Below are 17,471 nucleotides of genomic sequence, written 5' to 3'. Positions count from 1 at the left end.
AAAAAAAAAAAAGATCAGATGTAGAAACTGATTTGTGGGGTGGTAGAAGATGGGCAAGAGGCAGGGGAACCATCTAGAAAGTCAAAGCAATTGTCCAAGAGAGAGACAATGAAGGGTTGACTCTCAGCAGTAGAGGTGGCCAGAGGAGGTAGGCATGAGATGCATGTAATTGTAGATTATTAGACAGGCCTATGTCTGATTAGATGATGAAGGTGAAGTTGAAGGTGACTCTTAAGAGACTAAATGAGTGAATGAATGGTGCCATTACTAAGATGGGAAACACAGAAGGAGCACACATGAACAATGAGAACCAGAGAATTTGCAGTTTCAGCTATTCTAAGTAGTAAAAGTATTTGAGTCTCCTCTGTTAATATTATTTCAATATTTTTGCCACATTTCTTCTTTTTTTTAAATTTTATTTATTTATTTGACAGAGAGAGACACAGCGAGAGAGGGAATACAAGCAGGGGGAGTGGGAGAGGGAGAAGCAGGCTTCCCGCCGAGTAGGGAGCCCGATGTGGGGCTCGATCCCAGGACCCTGGGATCATGACCTGAGCGCAAGGCAGACGCTTAATGACTGAGCCACCCAGGCGCCCTTGCCACATTTCTTTTTACTTAAAATCACTATAAGACTTGAACACTATGCAAATGATATAATGCAAATCTCGGTTCCATCTTCCAGGAACATATCTATATTCTGAGGTTCTAGCACATCTGCCTATGAATTAATTTGACCTGATTCACTATTTACAAAGGCACATATCCTCAACCTCATAACATCCCTGATTTTTTGTGCTTTCCGTCTCTGCCTTTCCCCACTAACATACCACTCTTGCCATTAGAAAATAAGCAACAGGCCAAGGCTTTTCAGTACACAAAGTACAGTGTCCTTGCTTGTCTTTAATCCTCCTGAAAGTGTGGAGGTGTATGCAAACACACCCAGATGCTCTGAGACCCTAAGATCAGCTGCATGTGTGCTCTCAGCATTTTGGTTTGTTTTGTTTTACAGTCATTTCCTTTTTTGAGTTATGAGAACCTGAGCCTGAGACATGACATCTTTTGGGAAATCCAGCTGAAGCCCAAGCTTTCCAACAACTAGGTTTAGATTTGCCCAAGGGACATAAAGAAGTGGCCTGTGCATTCCCTCTGTGTTGAGAAACTCTCTAGAGACCCAGGTCTTTCCTGTAGTCTCCACGGGCTCTTTGCAGAAAGCTATATTTCTTCCAAGTCTTTCTTTTCATCCCTGTCTGAACCTGCCTTCATTTTTCTAATGGCTAATTAAAAAATTACAACCAAGAGTATTAAATAGTAAACCCCTTCCCTGCTGTTCTCTGCTTAATTTCTGAGGCCCCAAGCAAAATGTCTTAAAAAGAATTAGAAAGAGCCACCTTTCTGCTTGCAAACTGCATGATGAACAGCACTCTGGAGGGGGCAGATGCCTTTGTTCTAATGGGGAGAGGCCTTTATTCAATGCAAGGTATGCTTGGGCATTATTTACATCTTATTCCAGAAAGATAAAGTTTTTGTTTTGGGGGGGGTCACATTCTCTCCAACATTATGACTTCACTTGTGTGTGTTAAAGAATTTTGGGGTATGTGTATGTGTGTGTGTGTGTGTGTGTGTGTGTTTCCTCTTCCCTTGGTGCCTACTGGTTCCATTTTACACTGAAGAAACTGTGAGTTTTAAAACTCACATTTCTTTTTCATTTAAGTTAGAGGTCTGAGCTTGATGAAAACTCATCCCAATTCATGATGTGCACACTTAAGCAGCTGCTTGATTTCATTTGCAAAGAGAGATCTTGGAAGGCAGTGTCTAAATAATAATCAACATAGTGCTCTACTTGCATTTGTTTATACATTATCTTAACACTTTATTACATATTTTAATAGGATAAGAGTTTAAAAGCCAGAATCAGACATAGCCAGCTCACTCTATTTTAGATTGTTCTTCATCAATTGTTTTTTCTTGTGATTATACGGTTTTACTTTATCATCCCTTTGATAACAATTTCTGCATGAAAATTGACTTTATATTTCATTTTTCCCGTCTGTTATCTTAGCGGCATTCATACGCAAACACCCTTTGTGCTGTGCTGGTAATATAACTGATCAGGCGAAGCTGTGCCATAAGAAATCAAAACCATAATAATGTCTTTGGGTTTTGCATTTTAAATACTGCGTTCATTGTTGCACTGAGGTTTCTGATCCCTTTCCAGACATTACAGAGATTACCTTTGGTAATGCCTATTTCACTGTACTTTGATATAAAATAATGTGTGTCATAAATCATCTGAGTGACTGTCATTAAACAGAAAAGCACCTACTTAGGATATGTAACAATTTGCTTTTCTAATTTGAAGAAGATTGAAGCATTTTAATTATAGAAGATCTTTATAAATGAGACTGGAATTCAATATAAAATTGTATTCTTTACAGAATTGTGGGTTAGAAATAATAAAATCCATATTTATTAATTTTACCTTATTTTTTGCAAGTGCTAAATAAAACCATTCTTAGGAGGGTTTCCTAAATAAAGCCCTATACCTTTGTCACTGTTAATCTCAGAAAAAGTTAGGTTTAGTTATTTGAAAAAAAGGCAAAAAAGAATCACTTGTTATGTGGGCAAATTCACAATTGTAAATTTAAAAACTTTTTAAATATAAAGCTGGGAACATCATTATCTAAAAAGTTGAGAAAAGACAAAGAAGGGGCATAAAATGACAAGGGGTGGGAGGAGAGAGCTATTTAAAATTATTGGTGTGCTTCAGAGTTTCAAGATTGCTTCCATTTGGAAGAGGATGGAGGTTTGGAGCCCTTCTCAGTAAAAAACAATTTAAAATTATTGGAGCCCTCCTCTTTAAAGGTGATCAGGGTTCTGCACACAGACACTGTAGCGAGATTTAAAATTATGAGAGCTCTTCACATTGTTTAAAACATTGATTTTTTATAAAATGGATTTCCACGTTTTATTTCTTCAGTGCCTAAGTAATTATAGTAGCCTAGAAACTGAGGTACTTCATTCTGAAACTAGTTTTTCTCTTTGGCTCCTTCTATTTTCCTTCCTTCTACTTTTTTTTTTTTTTCCTTAATAAGTTTTCTAGTTTCCCTTGCTGCTGGGATAGACACATCATTCTTTGTTCTTGCTCATAAATCACTCTGTGACCAAGGAACCAGGAAGTTATTAGGGGTGAGGGGAAGGTCAGGTTGAAAATTCAGATTGATCTAACCTGTTCTCGCAAAATAGCACTTTACCTACCCCAAACCTAAAGCAAATCGCCAATGAAAGGCTATTCCGATATGACTTTTAGTCATGCTTCATGAGGGAAGAGGCTTCTGCAGCTTTTACCGAGAGTGTTACAAAGAGTCATAGGAACAGCCAAGTTGTCATAGGTAAGTATTTAGTTACAATTACATTTGCCCATACACATCAGTTCAAGTACACTTTCCCTCTTCTCTGTTTGTCTTTTCTCTCTTCCCTTCTCCCTTTGTCTCTCATTGATATGGACAGCTAAGACAGAAATTCTGAAGATTCAGTGTGGAGGCTTATTAAATTGTTGAGGGGTCCTTTAGTTGGGAATTGTAGATGTCGCTTCTTCCCTTGGGTTAGAAATGGAGTCTACTGCGAACACACACACACACACACACACACACACACACACACACACACACAGAGTCTTACTTACATAGACTATAGGGATTTGATAAGAGATAATTAATTCAAGGCCCTGAGTTGAGATAACAAATACGTATTTTTCACAGTGTTTCTCTCCATTGCAAAAAGAAAATTCCTTCCCTTGCTCTGTCGTCTTCCCCATTGGTTAAGTTTTTAGGTAAGTGGAAGCAGTGTTCCATGTGTTTTGTAAAAAGCTGTATCAAAGTGAATTGAACACGGTATTAAGTTTTTGTCAGTTTAAACTCACACCTGCCACACACAAGGTTTTTTGGCCTTTCATGGAAATCATAACTTGAGTCAAATCTAAAGGAACAGAGAAAGCAATAGAGAAAAGCTATCCAGATGTTGCTCATTCTGTGCGATTGTAAATTTCAAAGTACCAGCTTTCCATCCAGATTTTAGTGCATTGGGAACTATATGAAAATTCCAAGACATACTGGTTTATTGAAATGTCTGGCTATTTCTATATGAATTTTACAACAGATGTACTGAGGTAAGTAATAAAAGTATGATAATAAAGAACATTTCCACATCAATTCACTAAACTACTAATCTATAATGAAGACCAAAACTCAGCAGCAGAGGAGGGTGATTTTCATTACTATTATTTTTTAACTTAGTGTCAATTATTCAAATTTTTCTTTGATTTCACTTCTGGTCAAAATTTCAGGGGGTTTTAGGCTGATATATATATATATGTATATATATATATATAGTATATCTTGATATATGATATATGGCGTATGTCTTTTTTGCTTTATTCCAAAGAAATTGAAAGTTGAATTTCAGTCATCCTTTTTTTTAATCATTAAAAATAATATAGGAACATGTTACAGGCCTTTGAAGTTATCTTAACAAAAATTTGTTAACATTTTATTATTATATGTAAGACCCAAGAAGCCCAAATCTGATGCTTGGAGTCCCTTTGGAATTTAAAGTTTGGGTCTGATTCTCACAGTCTATGCTGGGAGTAGAGTATCACACTCCAGAAGTTGGAGGCTTGGCCTAGGCGTGTCTCTAGTGGGGACCATTGGCTTCACAGCTCATACCTCTGCATGAAGAAGGTGCACCATATTCATAGGCTTTTCTTGCTGCTTTCTCATTCTTAGCCACTTTCCAGCTGACTCCTCTATCAGAGGATGAACAGAACATTCCAGGATGCAGTCCCAGGAATGGGACCCCTGGGGTGATACTAAATTATTTATAACCTTTTCAAGGATTTGCAAAGCTGTGCGATTAGAATTTGGGGATGAATGGGCCTACCCTGAATTCCTCACCATTCCTCCTAGCAAGACCGACTATTGATCAAACAGGTCTTGAAATGGAAGGAAAAATTAAGCAATGAAACAAAACCAAAAATGAAATGACGTCACTTATTTGATAATATGTGGAGCTTTTTATTCTTTCTCAATCCCTTCTCTACTAACCTGTGGTCATTGGAAATTAGATATTTTTTAATGATTAATTTTACCAGGAAGACTACAAGAGCCTTGGGAAGTACAGGAGACAGTCTAGGGGAAGAGGAAGGGAGTGGAGGCAGGTCTGTAATCCAGGATATGGCTACAGGAGAGCTGCCTGAAGGGCAGGGCTGTAGGGCAGCTGCAAACAAGCCTGTCATGGAACACATGCAAAGCAGTTACGGAGGCCTCGGCTTCATCTTCCCTAAGCTCTATTTTTTGGTCATATTTGGGAAATATTAGAGTGATTAAGACTCATTTGCTCTTCTCTGGAATTTTGAAAATTATTTTCCTGGCATTACTCAGTTTTCCCCAAGTAGGTTTTATTTATTTCTTTTCCTTTTTTTTTTTTTTTACTATAACATGGTCCTCACTGGTCACTTCATATATTTTTCCTGTTACTTATTTTGGAAGTCCTGCAGCCCTAGGAAAACAAACAAACAAAAATGACAAGCAGGTGGTGGAGGTGGTAGATATAAAAAGAAGAAAATGTCAGTGACCTCTATTTACTGAGACAATCATCTCTGTTTTCTCTGAGCAGAGTCACAGGGGTTGAGTGGGGCCCAGGCCGCTTCCCTTTTTGTTGTTTTTTGTTTGTTTCTTTGTTTTTCTTTGGAAACTCTTAGTATATTAAAAAGCAAGCATGGTCAAAACATGGATGAAAAACTGTAGCATACTTCAAATATTTACATTTAACCATCAGTAGTTGTGAAACCGAAATACAATGACCACATATTGAAGTTAATTTGAAGATCAAAAGTCAAAATTTGAAGCTCTCATGAATGTGAATCGTGGGACACATTCCCAGCCTGCTTCTCACTGCCCAGCTCTAAGCAGGACATAGGCCTGCCCCTGACTACGTTACCTACATATTGTGGGCCAGGTACCTCACCAAGGGCCTGGCCAGCGGCGGAGCTCAAAGATAGATTAGTTTCCTTTTCCTTCCTTCTGCCATTTTTTTCATTTTATTTAGACCTACACTTGAAGATGAACTTGGGGTGGTGTTTGTCAATGATGAATAAGCTCAAGTGAAATTCTTCTTGCCTTGCAAGTGCTGGTCAATGTGAAGGGAAGCTGTGGTGGGGTGGGGAAATGTGGATCATTTGCATCCACAAAGGCGTTCATGCTGCTTGCTGCCAAGGAAAGAGAAAAGGATGCAGTAGTGTTGACATACGTGGGGAACTACAAGCTTTATTCCACCATCCTGCTTTCTCCTGTTGTCCTGATGAGATATTTCTATCTGGGAACCTAAAGCAGCTTTGATACACTTGAGTCAGCTTTATTCTTTTTTTTTTTTAAATTTAATTTTTACTATGAAAAATTTCAAACGTACACAAAGATAGACTATAAGGAACCCCCACTTACCCATCACTAATCTTGAGTGATGATTGGTGATGCCCTTTAAAATACACATCTGTGGAAATGGCTGCAGGAAGATGGAGGTGGGTGTCTTGCTCCACCACAGTCTGTTTCCACCTGTGCATACATGGAACTAAACCTCATACCCCTGCATCCACAGAAGGCTTCATAATTGCTTTTGAACCAGGAAGACCGTATCATTGCCACAGAGAGGGGGAGTCAAAGTGAGTAAGGTTAGAGTGACTTACTCCTAAGTGGATGCTTTCCTCATTCTTAATTTCAGCCTTGGAGGTAACTTAATGTTTATTAACAAGCAGGGGCAAGGAGCGGAAAACCACTGGCTGTACACTGAAACATGTTTCCTTCTTAGTTGCTTGCTTTGAGAGAAGCCAGTGTGTGTGTGGTGTGTGTGTGTATAGAAATGGGAAGAAAAAAAAAAGAAATGGGAAGAAAAACCAAGATGGAGAAATAGAAATACCTCAAGAAAAGTGAAATTGTAGCTGTGCTAATCCCTAGACTATGCTTTTACAGAGCACACCTGGCTTCTGGAAGGGAGGCTTTTCTTACTGTCAGTGATAATGTCAAGTACAGGGCACAACAGAGGGTATTTAACAGGGCCATTGATGTATCCCATTGTGTAAAGGGAAGTATACAGCTCTGTATCCAGGTTTTCCTTTGATATTATCATCATATGATGAAATGGTTTCTAGTGAAAAACTATGCCAAAGATGAAGCAGAACTGACTTGGCACTAAGAGTGTTTATTTACGTGCTGTTAGTGCATGCCACGGTTTACTAAATAGACGGACAGGGTTGCGGACAGCTTTGGTGGCAACTGGGAATTGTGATACCCATTTAGGGCTTTACCACCTGTAGCTGAAGGATCTAATACTGGAGAAGTTACTTAATCTCTGTGTGTTTCAGCTTACCCACCTGTGAGAGCCTAAAGACAATGCCTGCCTTCTAGAGGGATAGGTGCCAAGAATGTTGAAAGGGTGATGGGTAGTTGTGAACATAAAACACTATGGCATCCTTAAAAAAAAACACATACTCTCCCCAGTCCATATGGTGACCAATCCCACTGAAGGCTCCAGATTCTGGGCTGGCTTCAATGGCTGTGCAACATATGCAGGCACAAGGGCCCCACACTTGTTCAATGTGATGTCACCATCTTGAAATTCTTAATGTTGAAGAAAGGGCACCCCATATTCATTTTGCACTGGGCCCCACAATCCTGTAGTCAGTCCTGTCCAGAGGCTGATCTCAGGAAAGCTAAGATTCTAAAATATCTGAGAGGAAAACCTGAGGTCAAGTAGACCTCAGAGAAGCTTGTTAAGGACTATCTACCCTGGGAAAATTAAAGCAGATCTCCTATAGATCGTCATTTCTAGGTGCCGTGTTGACATTTCCAGGACTCACTTTTTTCTTTCTGCTGTATCATTTCTCTATGTCAAGCATTATTCAGAAAGTTCAACAGTTTTGTAGAGTCTTTGAAACACTCCATTTTTTAACATTGGTTATATTTTGTTGGTTAAAATTTGAACACATCTTGCTTTCAATGAAAGCAAACTTTTTTTTTGTGATTTCTTCTAAAACTGGGATTTTCACTCGATTTTCAAAAGAACACCATTGTTTGTCTGTGTTCCTATTTACCTGCTAAGAGCTTGTAGGACCAGGGGTGATAATGAAACATTTTAGGTTACACGGAAGTTCAAGAACACCTGTGTTTTTAGCTACTTCTGAAGATAGCTAAGGAAGGAATACAACCTATCTTTAAGAAATTTTTTAACAAAAAACTTTACATAATATTCTGAGGAAAAGAGAGTATTCCCTCAGGAAAGTAGCTACTGAATAGCCTGGGGCCTGGGTTAGCAAGATGGGGTAAGAACCCACATGGTGGGCAATGGGAGGTGTGAGTGGGGCCCGACCAGAACCCAGGTCTTCTACGGAATCTGCGTTTTTATGAAGTCTGCAAGGATGCGATTGCATCTAGTTAGCACAGTGCTCGTGCTCTGCTATATTTCCCCAGGGTACAAAATGACTGGCTTTATAAACTCCTAGAGGGTTTTTATTTATTTCTTGTGTAGGAAGCAACACCTCAAGTACTGTAAAACCTCTTTCCTACCGTGAAAACAGACATAGAGTGGGGTTGCCCCCAATCCATAACTTGCATAGACTGGATAGATGTTACAGTTGGAAGAGCTAAAAAAAAGATTCTCCCTTTTTGTTCCCACTCCAGCTTAGCACCAATTGGAAGAGAGACGTGGAAGTCAGACAGATGGAAATGAAAGTATCAACTTTGAGAATCATGCTCAGATCCTTGGGCAACTGAATTTGCAAACACCGTAGCTCTGTGTTAGAGTCATACTCACTGGGTTACAGCAAGGGGAGCGTAGGCATGAGAAGTCCAGAGCGGGTACACTGGGCCAGTAGAGAACTCCGTAAGACAGAAACAGCAAGTGCCAACCATTCCTTAGTTCCTTCTCTCCAGCTCGCCCATCTGACAAAGCAATAGAGAGGCAATGGGAAAGCAACTCTGTGCAAATTATTTCATATGAAAACATGAGGATTAAGACGGTCTCCCGACAACAAAAACAGCTATTCCTATTGAGTTGAACATATGATATCAAAAAGTAAAACGTCATGAATTCACACGCCAATAGTTGAGAATTTTTTTTTAATGTTAAAAACAAATCCTTAAATCCTGTAAAGAACACTGACTAGCCCAAAAAATCTTCTGTCGTTTAAGGAAGGAACAAGCTTACTTTCAAGGACTTTTAAACTTGCTTTAATAACATCCAAAACAATGGCCACGTTAATAACATTATTATTTCTTATTCATGAAAATTTCCATTAGAATGTCTACATGGCTATACTATAATAGACCTGTTCAAGGTTCTACACACTCTGGGAAATAAAGGCAGGCATTTCTTTAAGAAAGTCTCTAACTCATGATAATGGCAGCAATGGACTCAACAAGGATGCCCCATCTGTCTGAATGAGGGATGCTTTACTGTATCAGCAAATCCAGGCTGGTGACACAGGGAGAAATGTGGCCACCCAAAGACCTTTTATGGTCTTTGTCACTGGGCTGCCTGTCCCCTAGAGATGTCGGCTTCGGCTTCAGCCCTTCCTTAATGAAACTATTCATTTGGCTGAGACTCTAAGAGACTCCAGGAGGCAGGAGGGCCTCCTCTGGGTCAGTCTGAGGTGCTGGCCCTTTAAGACTGGCTTGCATAGGGGCCCACTGATGCTAACCTGAAATCCAGCAGTGCCAGGAGTAGATTCAGTTCTGGTTTGAGTTAAGCTGGGTCTGAGAGATTCCCTTCCTTTACACAGAATGTTTGCAAACATTAAAAAGTGGACTGGGCTTCTTATTTCAGCGTGAAAGCTTTATGGTGTTATGGGACAAAGAGGAAGGTAATTCACTTAGGGAGTAACACAATCACCTTTGATAAACTACACTTTTAGGTCATCTTGGATGCGAAAAGGGCACTGGATGGGGGCAGGGTGGTCTCCCTGACTAATTCATTCCCAAAGTCTGCAGTGTTGGAAAGGAAGGGCACCTGGCTGGCTGTCAGGTTTTCTGCTGGCACATACCCTGTTGGAGGGGATATTCTCCTATTTGCAGATGGCAGCAGCCTCTCTTTCAAGTGATTTGTTATAATGATGATGATTATTGTTGGATGATTCTAGTCGCCCACTGGCAGGATTATAGTTAAAAATTTGGCAGTGTTTGCATTATAAACGACTATTTTTACAGCTCAACCATAAAAGTTTACTTAGGTCTGAAATCTGATATACAAGCTCTCCATCCAGGAGTGCTTTCCTTTCAAATAGAATTTTAAAAAATGGTTAATAAAATTGGTCTGTCTAATTTTCCTGAGTTATATGAGTATTTTGGAAAAACAGAAGTGTATCATTTGTATAGGCTCTCTACATTTTTTCTCAGTTGGTCTTCAGTTTAAACAAGGTGCTATAAAATTTAAATTACTCAAACTGATCTTGGATGTATTGAGAAGAAATGATATTGTGCACAGGACTGGACTAGAGAAAAGGAAAGGAGCAGACAGTCTTTCTATTTAACTTTAAAAACTCTATCTGTGGCCCACAAGTAGAAGCCCTTTTGGAACAATTATCACTTTGCATTTTCATTATGTATTTTATACCTCTAAGTACATAATCACCTGCTCATGTCTATCTGATAAATAATGAGATTTTTATTTCACATTTGCATTGTCAATTACAGTATATTACAGCAGTAAGATACCAGGCATCTGTTATTAATAGAATGTAATTTTTTTTAGATAACAAGGGCACTTTAAATAGACAGAGAGAAAGAACCCTTTATTGGAGGCCACCCAGATCTGTTGATAGCTTTTCGTTTGCACTTTCAGGTAGATGAGGCAGGAATGGAGGAAAATACCACATGAACTGAAGCTATCAAGATAAAATATAAATGTGACTTACAGTCTGGCAAGAGTTTATGTCCTTACCCTTGAGGAAGGAGTCAGTTTTGTAAATGCCAATGCAATTAGAATACATTTAATGTTGAAAAGATGAAAAGTCCAACCCATGAATTCCCTCTAAGAGTTTGATAACCTCTGGTCACAATATGAGGGTCCAGTTGGAAGAGCCAATTCTAGTGGTCTCAGGATCATTATCTTTACTACCAAAAGATGATTCTTCTGAGCAGGGTCATTTATTTCCCCAACTCCAATGCTTGGGGTCTTACTGAGAGGTAATGTGGTGAGAAAAGCAACAGACAAAAAAAAAAAAAAATCTAGGAGCCTGGGAATTCTCCATCTGCCTACTACAATAACCACCTAGATTGGTGGTTACCTATCTGAGTAAATGGGGAGTACTGGAACTGTACTAAGCATCAGAGTGCAATGAATACACCATGAAAAGCAGATGCATGATAAGAATGCAAATAATCAAGTAATGACTTCCCTTTGGGAAACACTCTGCACAGGTCAATGTTGGATGTATTCCTTTTGCCAAGAGATTTTACCACCTTATCAGCCACCACAGAGGGATATAGAACTGTTCTAGCACCACAGACTCCCTCAAGTTGCTTCTTAGTAACCATACCCTCCATACAACCCCAACCTGATGTATTCTCCATCGTTATGATTATCATTTTGAGAATGTTATAGAAATGGAATCATACAGTGTGTAGCCCTTTGAGGCTGGTTTTCCACTCAGCATAATGCCCTTGAGATCCATCTAAATTGTTCATGTATCAATAGTTTATTCCTTTATATTGCTGAGTAACTTTCCATTATATGGATGTAGTGCTGTTTGCTTATCCATTCACTCATGGAAAGACCGTTGGGTTGTTTCTGGTTTGAGGTTATTATAAATAAAATTGCTATAACCATTCATGTACAGGTTTTTGTCTAGACACAAGTTTTCATTTCCTTAGGAGAAATACACAGAAATATGATTGCTGGGTCATATGGTAAATATGTGTTTAACTGTATAAGAAGCTGCTTATATAACTGTTTTCCAATATAACTTTGCCACTTTACATTCCTACCAGCAAAGTATAAAAGATGCAGTTGTTCTGCATTCACACCAGTATTTGGTATTATCAGTATTTATACTTTAGCCTTTTTTTTTTAAAGATTTTATTTATTTATTTGAGACAGAGAGAATGAGAGACAGAGAGCATGAGAGGGAGGAGGGTCAGAGGGAGAAGCAGACTCCCTGCCGAGCAGGGAGCCCGATGCGGGACTCGATCCCGGCACTCCAGGATCATGACCTGAGCTGAAGGCAGTCGCTTAACCAACTGAGCCACCCAGGCGCCCTATACTTTAGCCATTTTAATAGGTGTGTAGTGGTGTATGTCCTTGTAGCTTTAATCCACATTTCTCTATTGGCTAATGACACTGAACAATTTCTCAGGTATTATTTACTATCCATATATCCTCTTTGATGAAGTGTCTGTTCAGGTTATCTGAAGTATCAAGTTCAAGTCAAGCTTTGAAGAAGTTTTGTTCTGTGTTATGACTGCATTCTCCCCAGTGTATCTTCACAAAAGGCTGAGGTAATAAATTAAATTTCTTTCCAACTATTGTGAATGCCAGCCATGCTGTAATGGGACACAAGGCAGCATTCAAAAAAAAAAAAAAAAAAACCACCACCAACAACAACAAAAAAAACTTGTCAATTTCTTCTAATATATCTTTTCCTGGTTCCATATTCCATGTCTGTATGCTAGGAATATTTCTTTTTGGTTTCTCAACAGGAACAGAAAAATCTCACTAAATTCAGATGACAAAAGGAAGAGGGAGAGTGGAGCCAGGATGCCACAAGCAAAATTGTAGGTGAAAATATATTTTTACAGAAATGTAGGTAGATTAGAAGTCTGATTCCTATCAAGAAATCATAAGTTATGTGTAAATATTAGATGTACCACAATAGTTGCTTTAGTGGGTGGCTAACTCCAGTAAAAAACAGAATGAGAATTCAGAATTGACTTTACAAATGGAATCTTTCATCCAGCTTTAGAGAGTATTCAAAATATTAGTTGACTTGCGACGTGGATGGAACTGGAGGGTATTATGCTGAGCGAAATAAGTCAAAAAGAGAAAGACATGTATCATATGATCTCACTGATATGAGGAATTCTTAATCTCAGGAAACAAACTGAGGGTTGCTGGAGTGGTGGGGGGTAGGAGGGATGGGGTGGCTGAGTGATAGACATTGGGGAGGGTATGTGCTATGGTGAGCGCTGTGAATTGTGTAAGACTGTTGAATCACAGACCTGTGCCTCTGAAACAAATTAATACATTGTATGTTAAAAAAAAAAAGATCGTAGGAAGGGAAAAATGAAGGGAGGGAAATTGGAGGGGGAGACGAACCATGAGAGATTATAGACTCTGAGAAACAAACTGAGGGTTCTAGAGGGGAGGGGGGTGGGGGGATGGGTTAGCCTGGTGATGGGTATTAAGGAGGGCATGTATTGAAAGGAGCACTGGGTGTTATACGCAAACAATGAATCATGGAACACTACATGAAAAACTAATGATGTAATGTATGGTGATTAACATAACATAATAAAATTTAAAAAAATATATTAGTTGACTTGAAAACTTCACTTTTCCAGGTCTGAATCTTTTTCTTAAATTAAGATACATTAAAAATTCCTAGGAAAGTACATTTTAAAAATTTTCATGTGTAAATATTTAAAAACATATTAATCTAAGTAAAATAAAATTTATGACAGTCTTACTTTGAAAATCTAATCAAAGCACACGTTTCCTTTAATAGAGAAGAAAAGGTGTGACTTAAGAAGTTGAAGAAATAATGAAAGACCCTTAATATGAAGCATATTTATTTTGAACATCTTTTACATTGGAATTCCTTTATTTTAAAGCTACCTCCTTACACCTGGGCATCCAGAGTCTCTGCCTTGTGTCCTACCTGTTAGAGACCCTGCTTTGGCCCAGTATTGGTGCTTCCCTCCCTTCAAGGAGAAGATTCTAAGCCGTCAGGGGAATGCTCACTTGGAGTGTGCAGTACAACATCCCCCTTCAGGAACATCTCAGAGCCCAGGGACCTGGAATTCCCTTCCCAGAGGGATTGAACCTATTTCCAGGGCCAACACATGCCTCTTCCTTAACACCTCTTTCATCTTCTTCTCCAGGGCTAACCAGACTTCTGGGGTGTTCCCTGGGAGGCCCCAAGGGTGCTAGGAATGGCGTTTGTGCGATATGGTTGTGGACCGTGAGTGGGCACTACATGCTGGGGTTTCCCATTCATGCGTGTGAGGCCTTCCCTGTCCAGGATGCGGCCGGCCTTCGGCTAGGGTAGGCGGTAGGAGGTGGGGAGCATTTGTACTCTAGCTCTAGGCCCCACAAACAGCACTTGGTTGTAAGAATGGCCTGTGAGTTTTCAGAAGAAATACATTTCAAGCTCCACCTCAAAATTCACCAATGCCACAACTGGAATATTTCCACTTTTAATTCGTGTGGTGTGTTTCATCTCCTAACGGAGACACTCTTTCTGACAACTCCTATAATACTTAGTCTGTACTGTGCAGTTTAGAACTTAATTCTATTCTGTCACATACAATGAACTGTTGTTTTATTTGAGTTTTATTTTGTCTCCAACTAGACTGTAAGTCCCTAGAGATAGAAAATAAGACTTATGCTTCAGTGGTATGTACCTACGATATCTAGCAGAATTTTGAATACAGAGTAGGTAATAAATATCTGCTGCTTGAATGATAAACCTGTAATGCCTTATAAATATGTTAAACAAGACTTAGGCTCACAGTTTTAAAACCTGAGTTTGTTGAGAAAAAGAAGCAGTTTCTCAGGTGCAAAAGGAAAAATTGGGGAAGGGAGAGTGAAGTCAAAGGAAATCATTTGAGCATCTGGTTTAGCTTGCACAGACCCCTTCCCCTTCCCTGTGTCCCACCATCACCTCAGAGTCTTTAAGATTAATAGGCAGACCTAGGTAGGATCTAGGAGACAGGGCCAATTTCAGTTGTAAAAACAGTGGTAAGCAAGGGATTTGAAGAGCTCTGTTGTTTCACAGCAAACAACTTATTTGTGCCCAGATCAAAAGTAAATAAACAGAATGGTTTTGAGTGTGATTAAGAGGATTACATGTTAGAGAATCTGCTTTTGCTATTACGGCACAATCAACAGAAACCTCCTCTGCTTTTCTGCTCTGACACTACCAAGTTTTCCCATTAAAATATCAACAAAAGTCAGTTTATTCTTCTCAAAATAAATTTCTGTTATTTTTCTAAGGTTGATAGCATGGATTCTTTGACAGTTAAAGGCTCTAATTTGCCTTATAACATAGCATGATTTGAGTTGTCTGTTTTTCTTTTTTTTTCTTTTTTTTTTAAAGATTTTATTTATTTATTTGAGAGAGAGAATGAGATAGAGAGAGCATGAGAGGGGGTAGGGTCAGAGGGAGAAGCAGACTCCCCGCTGAGCAGGGAGCCCGATGCGGGACTCGATCCTGGGACTCCAGGATCATGACCTGAGCCGAAGGCAGTTGCTTAACCAACTGAGCCACCCAGGCACCCATTTGAGTTGTCTGTTTTTAGACTCGACTAGACTCCTTGCCAACTGCCTGTATAACTGGTCTACTCTGAGAATGGGACCATGCTTTCCATATAAAGAGGAGGATCTTGGAGTGTGGTCCAGGGACCATGGGGAGCCCCAAGACTCCTAGGAGGTATGCAGAGTCTATGCTATTTTTATAATGATACTGATACGTTATTTGCCTTCTCACTCTCATCCTCTTATGAACATACAATGGAGTTTTCCAGAGGCCACATGACGCGATGACACCTTTGCTTTGATGAATAATGGACTGTGTCTTGTGTATTCTGGGGTCTTAAAGATTTCTCAGTCTTAATTTCTTTTGTTGTTGTTGTTGTTGTTGTTTTTAAAGATTTTACTTATTTGAGAGAGAGATAGCAAGAAAGAGCACAAGCAGGGCGGGGAGGGGGAGAAGCAGTCTCCCTGCTGAGCAGAGAGCCCACTGTAGGGAGGGGCTCAATGCCAGGGCCCTGGGATCATGACCTGAGCTGAAAGCAGACGCTTAACCAACTGAGCCACCCAGGCGCCCCTTAATTTCTAATATAGAAAATACCTCTAGATATAACCCATATAAATAAAAGCTCTTTGGGGTTCTCAATTTTTAAGAGTATAAAAAGGGTTCTGGGAGTAAAAAGTTTGAGAAGCACTGTCTTAAAGACAAAAAAGACTATCTAGATCTTCAGTTAATCCTTGAGTATACCAAGATTCAGTGGAAAATCAGAGAAATAATTAAAAGTTAGAAAATCAGATTTATAAGAAGAGGTGAAGGCATTGGGGATTGAAGAACCTGGAGAAGAGAAGCTGGAGAGATGCCTTAATAATGATCATCAGATATGTGAAGGGTTGATGTACAGAACAAGGAGAAGTTGGCTGACGTGCAGTGTGTGAGATTCAAGCTAGAGATAAAGAAGGATTCTCTGACAGGGGCTGTTAAACAGCAGAGTGGGTGAATGACAGGCTTGTGGAATCTCCTCCTCTGGAGGTCTTTAAAAACCAGCTAGATTTCCATCTGTCTGGTATGATTTAACTCCAGCCGTGCCAGAAAGCCAAGGGGATGGAACAGATGAAGTCTTGGGCTCCTCTTCCAGCCCCTTGATTCTGTAATTAACTTGATGAAAGGAGCTGTGGTGATTTGCAGTGCAGGGTTTAGACAGGAATGTGCTTGCTGATCTTGGGATAGGTCTTGTGTGGGAAAGCCAGAGGTTAGCTTCATGGCTGGTGGCGATCCGTATCATCCAGTAACATGATTGATGCCTGGAGACACCCATTTCAGGTCAGACTGAGAAGGAATGGGCCCTAGCTCCCTGCCTAACCTTTCTCATTATCTAAGATCAGTGAGAAAATTAATTTGATAGGTTGATTTTAGTTAGCTCAGGTGGGACCTGGAAATTTTCAAATAATAGATGTAAATGTAGGCTTTGGGGCATGAAATGCTCAGGATTCTAAAAGAAAAAAAAAATGCAGTTTTTAATTTTATAGAAGGACAGTATCAGAAAGTCCAAATGGAAAGTATGAGAATAATGCTCTTCATGGATGTAGCCTTTCAATTTTCCTGTGTGGTGGTGCTTTATTTTTCCTTACAGGAAAATAGGAGAATTTCATTGTTTCCAAAGATTTTGCATTTTGGAAATCAGAGTTTAACGTTTCCCTGTGCTGGGTCAGAGATCCAGAGCATCAACCAAATTCCAAGGTAGTTTGTTTCTTTTGCTTATCACTTGAATTTCTGTGAACAATGTGCTTGGGCCAAAAAAAGAGGAAGGAAGGAATGCAAATTTGCTGGGCTTACTTAAGTTGGATCCTGACAGTAGGGACAACACAGTAGAAATCAGTAAAACCATCTGGGATAATGAGCTGGATTAGAGAATATAAATGAGATTTTATCTAAATGTAGACCCAATCACCATGGTCTGTGT

The 17,471-nt window shown here is 39.5% G+C and overlaps 1 long non-coding RNA gene across 1 annotated transcript in view; it reads left to right on the top strand.

The window, feature by feature from the left end:
- LOC145723709 (uncharacterized) overlaps positions 1-17,471 on the top strand; it is a 196,895-nt gene that overhangs the window by 20,133 nt on the left and 159,291 nt on the right. The window contains exons 2-3 of the long non-coding RNA XR_014148966.1: positions 12,747-12,815; positions 15,561-15,691. This is a non-coding gene — a long non-coding RNA (uncharacterized LOC145723709). The remainder of the gene's footprint in view (positions 1-12,746; positions 12,816-15,560; positions 15,692-17,471) is intronic.

This window comes from Leptonychotes weddellii, chromosome 10 (assembly GCF_054177405.1).
Source record: "Leptonychotes weddellii isolate Sample4059 chromosome 10, ASM5417740v2, whole genome shotgun sequence".
NCBI classification, from domain to species: domain Eukaryota; kingdom Metazoa; phylum Chordata; class Mammalia; order Carnivora; family Phocidae; genus Leptonychotes; species Leptonychotes weddellii.
The sequence above is the reverse complement of the archived record's forward strand: the minus strand, read 5'-3'. Positions and strand labels throughout refer to the sequence as shown.